General features: G+C 40.9%; 1 pseudogene; it reads right to left on the bottom strand.

Annotated features, from left to right (window-relative positions):
* Positions 1-1,700: 1,700 nt before the first annotated feature.
* Positions 1,701-14,155, bottom strand: part of LOC109888923 (tyrosine-protein phosphatase non-receptor type 9-like) — a 45,538-nt pseudogene continuing 33,083 nt past the window's right edge.

Below are 14,155 nucleotides of genomic sequence, written 5' to 3'. Positions count from 1 at the left end.
ACTTTGCACATCAACACTGGCAGAATGTACATTTATTTTATCACACAGCATAATTTTCCATAATTATAGTATTCACTTTCTTATCATGATTAGAACCACAGATCAGTATCCCAATGCATTCTTCATAAATGACTCAATTTAGCAGTGTGTATACCTCTACAATCAACTTAATACCCCAAATTACCCCCCCCCCCCCCCACACACTTCAGGCACTCAATCTTCTGGCGTCTCTTCATAGTTTTCTCCAGATAGCTTCATAGTTCAAGAGGATGGCCCATGATCACGTCCCAATTTGAAATGTCTCACCCTTGCCAACCAGCACACCAGTTATATGAGAGAAGTTTTGGAACAGATCTCTCTCCATGCTTACTCCACGTGTACTCCTGTCACCCTCCTGAGAGAAAAGGCATGAGAGAAAAGCAGTTGATAGCTTTGACTGGATGCTGTACAACGGTGGCTGGCTTGGACTCAGGTCTCTTGGTAGAAGTGGTGCGGGCAGGGCTGGATTGAACGCCTTTGTTGCTCTTCTTCAGCCGGTTAGAGGGGTTTTGACGTTCACCTCGTTCTCGTGGTCAAATTATTCCTTCCATGCATTAAGACAACGATTTGTACAAATTACTTTTTGATACATTTCATAACCCAATTGTGAAACATACTTTATGTAGACATTATTTGCTTCTTATGTTCTACTTTTAAGATGCATATAATGTCCAGTGCATAACCTAGCCTGCTGGAACCAGCCTGATCGCTGTGTTCACCATTCTATTTCACTTCACATTTTAATTAGAAAGGTGAACACAGCATTCAAGTTGGTTCCACCAGGCTAATCGTAACCACCATTGATAATGTAATCAGTGCTGTGTGTGTTTGTGTGTGACCAACCAGTATCTTTGATGGGCCAGGAGCTGATCGACACTGCTATGCCCATCAATGTGGCTCTGGCAAAGATCTCACATCTTGCCTGCTCACCAACGGTCGTCGATGGGGAGAAGAGCATTAGGTAGGTATAGTCTGACTTGTTCAAACTTCAACATAGTATATGGTAGAGCACAAATGTCCAGTAGTGGCAACACCCTTTTCATTCCATGTTCCACCGATTTCTACAGGATGGACTGGAGATGCTTTTGCTAGATGGCAGCCTCGTTATGTGGAAACCGTAATTGGGTAGGGTTTATAAGCCTGTTCAAACTTCAACATAGGATAGGTAATATCTGACACAAACAAGTACTAACTGCCATTGGTAATAGAACATAAATATGTATGGAGCCAGCACATGGAGACTTGCAAGATGAAGTCCAGACAGATGGGCTTGATACTAATGTCTCTGAATGGAGGGACCTGGACTCTGCTTTCAAATGTTACTAGACAACTTTTACTTGCATTGTCTTTTTTTTAATTATTGAATGGTATCAGTCAAATATGGGGAGGGAGAACTCTGTTGTATATGGCAGGATTTCGCAAACTTGGTCCTGTATTCGGCTAAGGTGTATGTAAACTTCCGACTTGAACTGTATATATATATATATATATATATATATATATATATATATATAAAACACAGGAATTCACGTTTGACTGCACTGGGCATTTAAACTCAAGATTTTTCAGAAAGAGGATTTGTCTAGACACAAACCAGACTAAAATATGACAAAAGCACACACAATCCATTAGGAATGAACATTTAGCATTTAATGTGCTGAATACACATTTGGTCTTCCTTTGAAATGTTATTGAACATATCCTAATCTCCTTTGGTTGGAAAACATAATTGGCATAAGAAGCATTTGAAATGTACATGTGTAGACAAATGTTTTTTCATACAGCAACATCTGATTCAATTGTCCTCAATCATACTACCTAATAGTAACAGAGCAAATATAATGCAATTTTAATGTATACTTTTAAAGTCTGAATACCTGTAAGAAAAAGTTGTTTAATACAATAGAAAAATACAATTGGTCACACTGTCCTTCATTGAAAGTAATCATTCTAAAATCAGTAAGAGTGTACGAGGATGGCAGACTTAAACGAGGCTTCACTACAAGCAAATTCAATATGAATTCAGTAGCAAAGAACAAATTCTTTCATCCAACAAGATATCATGTAATATGATGCACACACACTGTTCAGCAATGGGAACGGTAATATTCTACATGTAGTCCTCTATAAGTGTCCATTGAACTACCAGACAAGCCTGGAGGTCAAAGGTCCAATCAACAGTAACAATCAAGTTATGCCTATATCACATGTTTAGAACCTCCCATAATTGCAATTTGACCTTAAATGCACTATACCACCACAAGAACTGCAATATCCTAAAGCACGATTGGAAGAGCCATTTCAAAGTGCTTCAACATGGCTGTGTTTAAAAGTATGTTGCACATTACTGGGGTCTTAAGGCGGAATCATGGTTATGACCTTCCTACATCATGTTCATCGCAGCATTGGCGGCTCAACAGAAGTACATGACAGTGTCACACTGAAGCATACGTAACGACTATTGTGGCGACCAAACATTTAATGTCATGATCACAAGGTTTTCACAACAAATTTGAACAGCCAATGTGAATAACTTAATGAAGTCTGTTGTGAGGGCAGCCCTTAATTCTTCAATCTGCAGGAAATGCATTGAGATGGCAACATTATCAGCAGCTCGCAATTTCTTTAAGGTGTAGCATTACTTTAAGTTGAACTTAAGGTAATCTATGCATTTTATCGTGGTTGAGGCTTGGATTGGAGGTAGGGCAAGATGAGAAGTCCGCATACATATCAGGACAACTTCTACAAGTAGCCATCCGATTTAATCAGCTCCAGGAGAAGTTTAAGTCAAGAGGAAATGTTCCTCTTGAGTTTTCCAAGAACAATGCAAGATTGGCTCACCGTCCCTATGTGGATATTATTGACAAAATAAAAATACAGATTTCAGTGAGGACACAGAACTAATAATATAGGAAAGTAGACTTGAATGTAGCTAAACGATTTCTATTTGGTAGGACATGGGATTTTACATTGCCCAAACTACCAAAACAAATAAATGGTGGTCCATTCATAGAAAACAACAACTTGAACCGTGACTTCTTGAGATACTACAAATCAGTCTTACTAGTCGTTAAAATGTGAGAAAGTCAGGAGGAATGAGTCGGTCTTAGAGGCCTCTTAAAGGGTAGAATAAGTGATGGCAATCCCTAGAAGCAGACATGCTGATTGGCTACAAAGTGTCCCCTGGATTTACAGATTGCCTGCAAGAACAACACCCAGGGCATCACTGATTGGCTGCAAGAACTACAAGGCGACCCCCTTGGCATCACTGACTGGCTGAGAGCAGGCCCTGTCTTTGAGCATGCTCCAGGATGCTCCAGGCGTTGTGGCAGAAGTAGTACTGGTCGGGGGTCTGGATCGTGAAGGCTCTCTGCGTTCTCATCCACCGCACCGTCTGACACACATTGAGTGTCCCCATGTCCTGCAACTGGGACAGACAAATGTCCAGGGCACAGAAGGTACCTGGGGAGAAGGAACGTGGGAGACATCATTATCAACAGATAATTATATGAAGTGGGGAAGATGCAGAAATAACATTAGTTCACTATGGACTCCATACATGATAGCCATAGAAATAGAATCCCTATTAGAGAAATGGGGGTGACTCCTATGACTATCACATCATAGAGATTTTATTTAATTGTGTGCATTACATGTTTGTTATAAGCATGTATGAGCCTTTACATCATCTTATTAGGGCCCTGTGGTTTGTGGAATCATGTGACATGCCTGGATTTTAAACCTTTATAGCTTTTTCATCAAACTGTCCCAGCAGATGGTCCAGCTGCATCCTCAGACAATTGCTTTCCTTTTTGGTGTAATTCTCATTTCTGGATAAGGCTTAAAATACAGGATAAAATCTTGCCATGTCACATGATTGTGCAAAATACAGAGCCTAAATAATATATTTTGTGTGTCTTTATTTTGGTCTCAAGGACTGGAGTAAAGTCTGATACGCATAGACTAAAGGAGTGGTGGTCATCAGTGAGAATTAATAGTTCACCTGTTCTGCCTATACCCGCACTGCAGTGAACCACCATGGGGGGTCCCAGGGGGTGGCCTCTCCACCGGGGTCCCATGCCCTTCACCGCCTGTCTCTGCTGCCTCTTGACGGCCCCAGGAAGTCGATGAGCGTCAAGGCCGAAGTGGGGACGCCATAGTCAGGCCAGCTCAGGTATTGGAAGTGGGTCACCTGCTTTTCTGGTAGGGAAGGGATAGACACACCATGATAAGTGTTAAATTGTGGTAAACAATCACTGATATGCATGATTTCTAACGTGTTGGAAGTTTTGATGTTGGCCAACACCAACACTAAGGTAGTGTTGCACAGTGAAAATTGTTCCAGCTAAGGTGAACAGCCATCCCTATGCAGCTAGCCTGTGCTACAGATAATCTCAGATTTTCATCCTTAAAAAACAACAAATCAGCAATAGGAAATGTGTTATTCCTTGTGTAAAGGGAGCAGAGGTCACTCTAGACCTGTAGCTGGCTGCTGTACCTCCATGTTGTACAACTCCAGGGTGGTCTGGCTGTAGTGGGAGTGGTTGTCCACTCTCTGGTTGACCACAGCCATGTGACTGTACACCTCCTGTCCACCTTCCTCCAGAGGCCAGTACTGACCACATTTCTTCCGACCGCCCTCGTTCGTCCTGCAACACACAGATGTATTATCTCCAGGAGGGTAATGACAATCTCTCTATAATTCAAGAAGTGCCCCATTGTAACATATATGGGTCTGGTTGACAACAGTCACCACATATCAGCATTTCCAAACGTCACTGAATCATTTAACAACAATCCTCCACTTCATGCCATGACAAAGACTTGATATAATTTCAACTCCCACTGGGTGAAGGAACGCTGTAAGAAATGTAACTACCTTGTTGTCATGACAATGACTAGCACATTTTGCTCCCAGACCATTCTCCAAAAATCACCATAAGTTTTCTCCAGTGGTCCTATGGACAGTAGAGTAGAATGAAGGGAATTATATACTTGTTACATCAAGGCTCATACACACTTACAAAATGTTGAGGTCTTTATGTATAAAATGTTCAACCAACTCGAAACTGAGTGTACAAAACATAAAGAACACCTGCTCTTTCCATGACATAGACTGACCAGGTGAATCCAGCTGAAAGCTATGGTCCTTTATTGATGTCACTTGTTAAATCCACTTCAATCAGTACAGATGAAAAGGAGACAGGTTAAAGAAGGATTTTTAAGCCTTGAGACAATTGAAACATGGATTGTGTATGTGTCATTCAGAGGGTAAATGGGCAAGACAAAATATTTAAGTGCCTTTGAACGGAGTATGGTAGTAGGTGCCAGGCATACCGGTTTGTGTGAGTCAAAAACTGCAACAGTGCTGGATTTTTCACACTCAACAGTTTCCTGTGTGTATCAGGAATGGTCCACCACCCAAAGGACATCAACCAACTTGACACAACTGTGAGAAGCATTGGAGTCAACATGGGCCAGCATCCCTGTGGAACGCTTTCGACACCTTGTATAGTCCATGCCCCTACAAATTGATGATGTTCTGAGAGCAAAAGGGGTGTGCAACTCAATATCAGGAAGGTGTTCCTAATGTTTTGTACACCGTGTGCATGCTTATGACAAGTCTTTCTATTCATCAAGCACACCATAATGCATTATACCTGTCGACTTTAGTGTTACCAAAATACCAATAGTTTGAGAAAGGAACCTCTTACAAATGAATCCCATCAAAATGACTAGTGCAAAAGTCTCTGATGGTGAAACTAGCAGATGTAATATCATAGACGGCCATCGTTGTACCTTGAGTACCGATGTACGCATTCTTCTGTTTGTAGCCATCCATGAAACTGGCGTTGATGTAGTCCGATCTCTGAGGGAACAAACATGCCTTTGTCACAGCGACCGAGAGAATAGGGGTCCTATAACATCAGAGCTGTACAGTAGCAATTCAGATAACATTATAGAGCCCTGTTGGATGAATGCCAAATAAATTTAGCAAATAAAAAGAGGGGGCTATCAAGGCGGTATTAAGCCGATAATCAGAGGCCTTTGGTGAGCATGCTGAGTGTAAAAGTAGAGGCTTTCTCACAAACACATGAACCAAAGATGTCCTTTGACATTCTATGAGGCTGAAAGAGAGCATTCACGTATGGCAATATTGCGCAGTTCTTTTGTAGTTTTTCCAAAAATATAGAATTAATCAAAAATATAGGCCTACTATATTTATTTCTCAACTTTCCTAATAATAAGCACATTACTTATATTTACAACAGGAGTATAGCCTACCTGGCTGGCATGAAAATAAACCACGGTGAAAAGCGTACTCCATTCGCTATTTAAGTGCATAGATGACATGTATTATTTCCTGCTGCCCCTGTTTCGATACAGGTGCATGATAATGGTCCATTCTAAATCTAAACAAATGTCACACATGTAGTATATGTAAAGACAATATTAAATCAAGAAAAGTCGGAAGGGTGACACCTCATGTTGCCTAGCCCATAGTGCTATATGTTTTAATAAAGCTTAATCACAACTAAAGTGGCCAAATAACTTAATTTAGCACATTAATCCTCTTCACAATGGGTACCTTTATAATAAATGCATTACATGCATTTGCGATCACGATGCTTTCCACTAATGGAACATTCAAGCTTATAGCCTACTACCATGTGCGCATTGCTGCGCTTATAAATGTGAAGAAATAGCCTAACAGTTTAAGCTAAACATTCTGATCTGTTGCGTCAGTCTCATTGCATAAAACAGTGTTTTGATGCTAGTGGTCGTCTTCATTTGGGATCTATCGCATCCCACAACTATCCCAGACTATGTTTGGAATATTTATTTCTCACACAGAATGTTTGTACTGTGGGGGATAGTAGAATGACATAAGCTAGTGCTTTTGCTGTTCGTTAGACCTACTCATCTTGTTGGCTGTCAAAGTAAATGTGGACAGTTCTTCCAATATGCCGCTCAGAATTTGATAAGGATGCACGCAGTTGCATCCCAGATGTGTCTCTTCATTTGTAGCCTGTGAGAAAGACCAGATCATGTGACAGAGAGCCATGTGAGTGAGAGGGTTTCCGATTGTGCAGCACACTCAGGGAGAAGGGCACAACGCAGCACTCCGAGACACAAAAGTCATGGCTCTTTATAGAGTGCATTATGGCCACAAAGGGGATACTGTCCTGAAATATGAGGAATTATCAAGTGCTTGTCAAATTGTGAATGAAAGAGAGACTATTGGAGTGTGTACAGCCTGCGCAAAAAAACAAAGCAGAGCTCATGCCTTTCAAGCTACTTTTTTCAAAATCATTAGAATCTCATCATGCAGTCTTACAATGTATTAAAAAGCAAAACATATAATTAAACATTTGTAGAACAACTAATGTTACTTTAATAAATCTAAATTAAGCATATAGGAGTACCTATTTCATTGTCAACCGCTCAACACAGAATAGCTCCCTCAAATCGTTGAGACTATTTATATTTTGTTCAATTGTATTCTTATTGCTATAAATAATATAAAATAATGCCACAGAATTATAAGCAAATCTTGTCTGCTAAATGAACTAGTGTAGCCCACAGCCTAAGAGGGTTTTTATAGATAAGCATCAACCAGTGGGTCTTGCGACAGGTATACAGAGATGACCAGTTTACAGAGGAGTTTAGGAGTGCAATGATGTGTCCTATAAGGAACATTGGTGGCAAGTCTGATGGCCGAATGGTATCGAGCGACTGCTCGAGAGCAACCTTACCGGTTGATCTATAAATTATGTCTCCGTATGGGTATGATGGTCATTTGAATCAGGGTTAGTTTGACAGCTGGGCTGAAAGAGGAGCGATTACAATAGAGGAAACCAAGTCTAGATTTAACTTCAGCCTGCAGCTTTGATATGTGCTGAGAGAAGGACAGTGACTACCTCAAGCTCTAAACCCTCAGAGGTAGTAATACCTGTGGGAAGAGCATTCTTCTTAACAAACCACATAACCTTTGTTTTGGAGGTGTTCAGAACAAGGTTAAGGGTAGAGAACGCTTGTTCGACACTAAGAAAGCTTTGTTGTAAAGCATTTAACACAAAATCTGGGGAGGGGACAGCTGAGTATACGACTATCATCTGCATATAAAAATGGATGAGAGAGCTTCCTACTGCCTGAGCTATGTTGTTGATGTAAATTGAGAAGAGCGTGGGGCCTAGGATCGAGCCTTTGGGTACTCCCTTGGTGACAGGCAGACTTTATACACTGCACTCTTTGAGAGAGATAGTTAGCAAACCAGGCCAAAGACACCAATACTCCTTTGTTGGTCCACAAGAATGGATTGATCTACCGTATCAAAAGCTTTGGCAAAGTCAATAAAAATAGCAGCACAATATTGCTTAGAATCAAGGGCAATGGTGTTGAGGATCTTTAAGGTTGCAGTGACACATCCATAACCTGAGCGGAAACCAGATTGCACACCGAGAGAATACTAGACATAAAGAGAGCCTGTCAGTTGATTATTGACAAGTTTTTCCAACACTTTTGATAAACGGCGCAAAATAGAACTAGGCCTACAACAGAGAGGATGAGCTTGATCTCCCCCTTTAAATAAAGGACGAACTGTGGCTGCCTTCCAAGCAATGGGAACCTCTCCAGAAAGGAGAGACGGGTTAAAAAGGTTGGAGACAGGAATTCTCTCAACCAGATTCATCAGGTTGGAATGCATTTCAATTAACAGGTGTGCCTTGTTAAAAGTTCATTTGTGGAATTTCTTTCCTCTTTAATGCGTTTGAGTCAATCAGTTGTGTTGTGACAAGTTAGGGGTGGTATAGAGGATAGCACTATTTGGTAAAAGACCGAGTCCATATTATGGCAAGAACAGTTCAAATAAGCAAAGAGAAACGACAGTCCATCATTACTTTACAACATCAAACGCTATGATGAAACTGGCTCTAATGAGGACTGCTACAGGAAAGGAAGACCCAGAGTTACCTCTGTTGCAGAGGATACGTTCATTAGAGTTAACTGCACCTCAGAAATGGCAGCCCAAATAAATTCAGAGTTCAAGTAACAGACACATCTCAACATCAACTGTTCAGAGGAGACTGCGTGAATCAGGCTTTCATAGTCGAATTTCCACTACTAAAGGACACCAATAAAAATAAGAGACTTGCTTGGGCCAAGAAACACAAGCAATGGACATTAGACCGGTGGGAAATCTGTCTGAAACCCAAAACACAACTCCAGGATGTGTAATAGCTATTTGACCAAGAAGGAGAGTGATGGAGTGCTGAATCAGATAACCTGTTCTCCACAATTACCCAACCTCAACCCAATTGAGATGGTTTGGGATGAGTTGGATCACAGAGTGATGGAAAAGCAACAACAAGTGCTCAGCATATGTGGGAACTCCTTAAAGACTGTTGGAAAAGCATTCCTCATGAAGCTGGTTGAGAGAATGCCAAGAGTGTGCACAGCTGTCATCAAGGCAAAGGGTGGCTACTTTGAAGAATCTCAAACATAACATATATTTAGATTTGTTAAAACACTTTTATGGTTACTACATGATTCCATGTGTTATTTCATAGTTTTGATGTCTTCACTATTATACAACAAGGTAGAAAATGGTAACAATAAAGAAAAACCCTGGAATGAGTAGCTGTCCAATCTTTTGACTGGTACTGTAAATCCAAACGGGTTTTCTAGTAGACTACTAAGAGAGGCACATCCAATGTTTAAAAGGGTGGATTTACAATGACATTTTTTAAATGAAGCTATAACAGAGTTTGCTACAATTCCAATGTTATCCTCCAGAAGAGACAATATGTATTAGAGCAATGTGGCTAAACTCCAATGTACTGCTAGAGGATAAACCCATTTTCTTGGAGAGAGTGTATTTGAAATGTATCATGTGGCATTGGCATTGTAAACATACTCCCAATTTTATCCAGGTGTATGGAGATGTGCATTCAGAAAGTACTCAGACCTCTTGACTTTTTACATATTTTGTTACGTTACAGCATTATTCTGAAGTTAATTAAATTGTTTGTTTTACACACAATACCCCATAATGACAAAACAAAAACAGACATTTTTGCAAATGTATTCAAAATAAAAACACACAAATATTAAATTTACATAAGTATTCAGACCCTTTACTCAGTTCTTTGTTGAAGCACCTTTGGCAGCGATTACAGGCCCAAGTCTTCTTGGGTATGACGCTACAAGCTTGGCACACCTGTATTTGGGAGGTGTCTCCCATTCTTCTCTGCAGATCCTCTCAAGCTCTGTCAGGTTGGATGGGGAGCGTCGCTGCACAGCCTTTTTCAGGTCTCTCCAGAGATGTTCGATCGGGTACAAGACTAGTCTCCCAGTCCCTGCCGCTGAAAAACATCCCCACAGCATGATGCAGCCACCATCATGCTTCACCGTAGGGATTTTGCCCGTTTTCCTACAGACATGATGCTTAACATTCAGGCCAAAGAGTTCAATCATGGTTTCATCATACAAGAGAATCTTGTTTCTCGTGGTCTGAGAGTCCTCAAAGTCTTTTAAACTCCAAGCGGGCTGTCATGTGCCTTTTACTGAAGAGTGGTTTCCGTCTGGCCACTCTACCATAAAAGGCCTGATTGGTGTAGTGCTGCAGAGATGGTTGTCCATCTGGAAGGTTCTCCCATTGGTCACCTCCCTGACCAAGGCCCTTCTCCCCTGATTGCTCGGTTTGGCCGGGCGGCCAGCTCTAGGTATTCTCAATAGAAAATGATAAACAACTCATCGCAGCTCTGCCACAAAAATGGAAAAGGAAATTACTTAAAAGAAAAGGCAATTAATTTGTTTGTCTGCCACCAAATAAAAATCATAAATGGCTTAAAATGAGTCATATAAATCATAAAATGTACCAGTTTCACTTACGGTCAAGAGGGTTGACAACTATGCCGCATAAAATTCAAGATGCTGTAGTTGGGAACAGATTTTTGATGTCCCAATACCATGGCATTGGGTTTATGAACTGATATATAAAAGGACAATTGATCCATCAATTTGTTCTTTTAAATTTAAGCTATTATATACCATTCTTGCTTCAAAAAGAATGCTCAGTGTATGGGGTATTCAACAGTCAGAGCGCTGCAGACTGCCATGATGAAACAGAATCAATAGAGCATCTCTTTTGGTGCTGTCCATCAGGTGCTTGTATTTAGAGTCTGGTCCAGGAATGGTTGTTATGCCATAATATCAGGGTGAAGTTGAACCTGCAAACTGTATTGCTGGGGGATGTGAAGGACAACAGTAAGTTAATAGGAAATATCATTGTGCTCTTGGGTAAATATATTCTTTTTGGGGCAATTTTGGCAGAAATGTTGCAGATGGGAAGGTTCAAGTCCCTAGTGAGACACCATCGGAGAATGGAGGGATGTATTGCGAGAGGAAATGGTAGAATTATGATTTATTGGGAAAGATGGGTTGATCTGTGGCTGTTTGAAGAGTGGAATTGACAAGTGTTGGAATAATTATATATACAAATGTATGTACAGTATAAAAGTTTAAGGTTCTCCAATCAGCGGTGAGGGCGGGGATGGGATTATTGTTTGTTTTGATGCTGTGAGCGGTGTGTGTTCTGGTCTTGGTAGTTACGGGTGTGCTCGCTTCCAAGTGGCGGGCCTTGGTTTTTCCCGCCCTTGGAAAATCCCTTTGGGCTGGGGGCAGTGCCTTGCCGGCGTCTCGGTGCGGGTGGGGGCGAGCACACCCACTGACCAGAGCGCCCGCTAATGGGAGTGACCATTTGTACTGTATTGTTGTTTTAAAGAAATACATTTTTATTTAATTTTTTAGAATACAACTCTATGAATACCCTCTTCATAATGCATTATAAGCATATTTATAAACTGGGCGGTCCATGTCCTGAATGCTGATGGGCTAACAATCCATGGATATGACAAAATATGTATTTATACTGCTCCTAATTACTTTGGTAACCAATTTACAATAACAATAGGGGACCTCAGGTGTTTGTGATATATGGCCAATACCACGGCTAAAGGCTGTACCCAGGCACTCGGTGTTGCGTCATGCATAAGAACAGCCCTTAGCCGTGGTATATTGGCCATATACCACACCTTATTGCTTAATTATAATGCCTTGTGTGCTATACGTAAATCGTTATAATTAATGACATAGGTGCTAATAGCTGCTCATAACTGCTCATCAATAATGGAGTAAAAAAGGATTCTAAAAATCACTCATCAGGTCATAGAAATTACACACACTTTCACAACAAACTGTCACCGTGCAATGCCAACATCCTGTCTCAATTTGTCTGCTGTGTTGTAAAACTAAGCCTGCCTTTACCCAATGGTCTTGATCAATTAAGACATTTGGTCATTTAGGTAATCTAAGACAATTGGGACAGAGACTGAGTCTCACCTACATAATTGAACAGAACACATAATAGGCTAATACTAAAATATGTATCTCGTTGTTCTCACCTCTCCACAGCCCGGTCCAGGAGGTAGAAGAGAGCCTGCAGGACAACATGGTTGCCTGTCTTGTTGGGGCGGTGGAGCTTGGCTGTGTACAGGGCTATGGAGGCGCCTGATGGGTCTCGCACACTCTGGTTGAACAGAACAGAGACAGAGGTCAGAGTGAGGAGAGATTAGGGTGTGCTTCTTAGCTGCACTGTGGGGCACTGAAGTCCAACATCCTTATTCAAATAGGATTCTATATAGTACCTGTGGGTGAAAAAAAAAAAGCACAAAAGTCACCGCAGGTTTATCACTCGGTATACATTTCTATTTTTCTCCATTGGCATAATACTAGTGGTGTATACAGTTTTCAGTAAGGCTGGGAATTGCCAGTGACCTCACGATACAATATTATCACGATACTTAAGTACCGATAAGATACGCATTGCGATTCTCACTATTCTATATGTAATGCAATTCATACTGTGATTATATTGCGTTACGATGTTCCAAATGTATTGCTCACCATATGTCTTCTGCAGAGGGACAATAGAGAGTCAATGAGAATACAAGTTTTGATCAGTCATGGAAATAAAAGTGCTGAAAATCAAAAAAAGATGGAGAACAAGCTATGAATGAAAAATACTGGCATTTTGTCACAGGTACAACCAACTAGAGCAAAAAGAATATTGCGATAGTCAAAATGATATAATGTATCATCAAAAATAATATCCTGAATTGTAACTAGATTTTTCCCTCATCACTAGTTTACAGTATAGGTGCATACAGACAGGTTTGAGGCAAAACTCTAGTCTAGACTCTAGACTAGTTGCACAATGAATCCAACATGCAATCATCAAATACATGTGAAGTCATGGCAGCCTGCATATCAAAATGTCTAAAATGGGGTCTGGTGTTCAGTTTGACCACAGGATGGCAAAGTGGACATGACCATGAGAAGCAATGAGAGCTTTGGCCACAGGGAGGCACCTGGGTTCAAAGTCAGTAGATTTAAAATGGGCGCCACCTCACATCTCTGAAGGAGTGACTTCTATGAAACAAACTGTCACTATGAATGGAACATTTAACTAAAGCCAAACAATTGTGAAAAACAGGGCCCCATTCCATTAAATTAAAACAGGTCACCGGTCACTGGATTAGGACATTCTTTCACTGTGAGTTACTGTGTGACCTATTAGCATAGAATAGTTTATAGTCTGAACTGCAACACTGAAGAGCATACAATACATTTTTCCACAATTAACACTCACCCCAGCATCACTCAAAACAACAACAGAGTTGCACACTACAACAATTGTAGCACTGAAGACCTCCGCTACCAATGTCTCCAACTTAACTACCTCTCTGGAGGCTGATGTGAAACGCCTGGCTGCGGATTTGAAAAAGATGCAGGAGAGTTGTGTGAGTTTAGAGGGATAATCTCGGCACAATGACCTGAGACTGGTATCGGTCCCAGAGGCAGCGGAAATGCCTTGCGCCACGGATTTAGTTTCTGGCGCTGCTGAAGGATGTTCTTGCCTTGAATGAGAAGCCCCTGGACCATCCATTGTTTACATAGTGTCTCAGTGACTCAAAATATTTTTGGTTATTTGTTTACTGCATCCATTTGTACCGACCCAGTAAACAGTAAATGTTCCGAGGCTACACGTTTTTGT

Source organism: Oncorhynchus kisutch, linkage group LG4, assembly GCF_002021735.2.
Source record: "Oncorhynchus kisutch isolate 150728-3 linkage group LG4, Okis_V2, whole genome shotgun sequence".
In the NCBI taxonomy this organism is placed as follows: Eukaryota; Metazoa; Chordata; class Actinopteri; order Salmoniformes; family Salmonidae; genus Oncorhynchus; species Oncorhynchus kisutch.
Note: the sequence above shows the minus strand (reverse complement) of the source record. Positions and strands in the feature narration are given on the sequence as shown.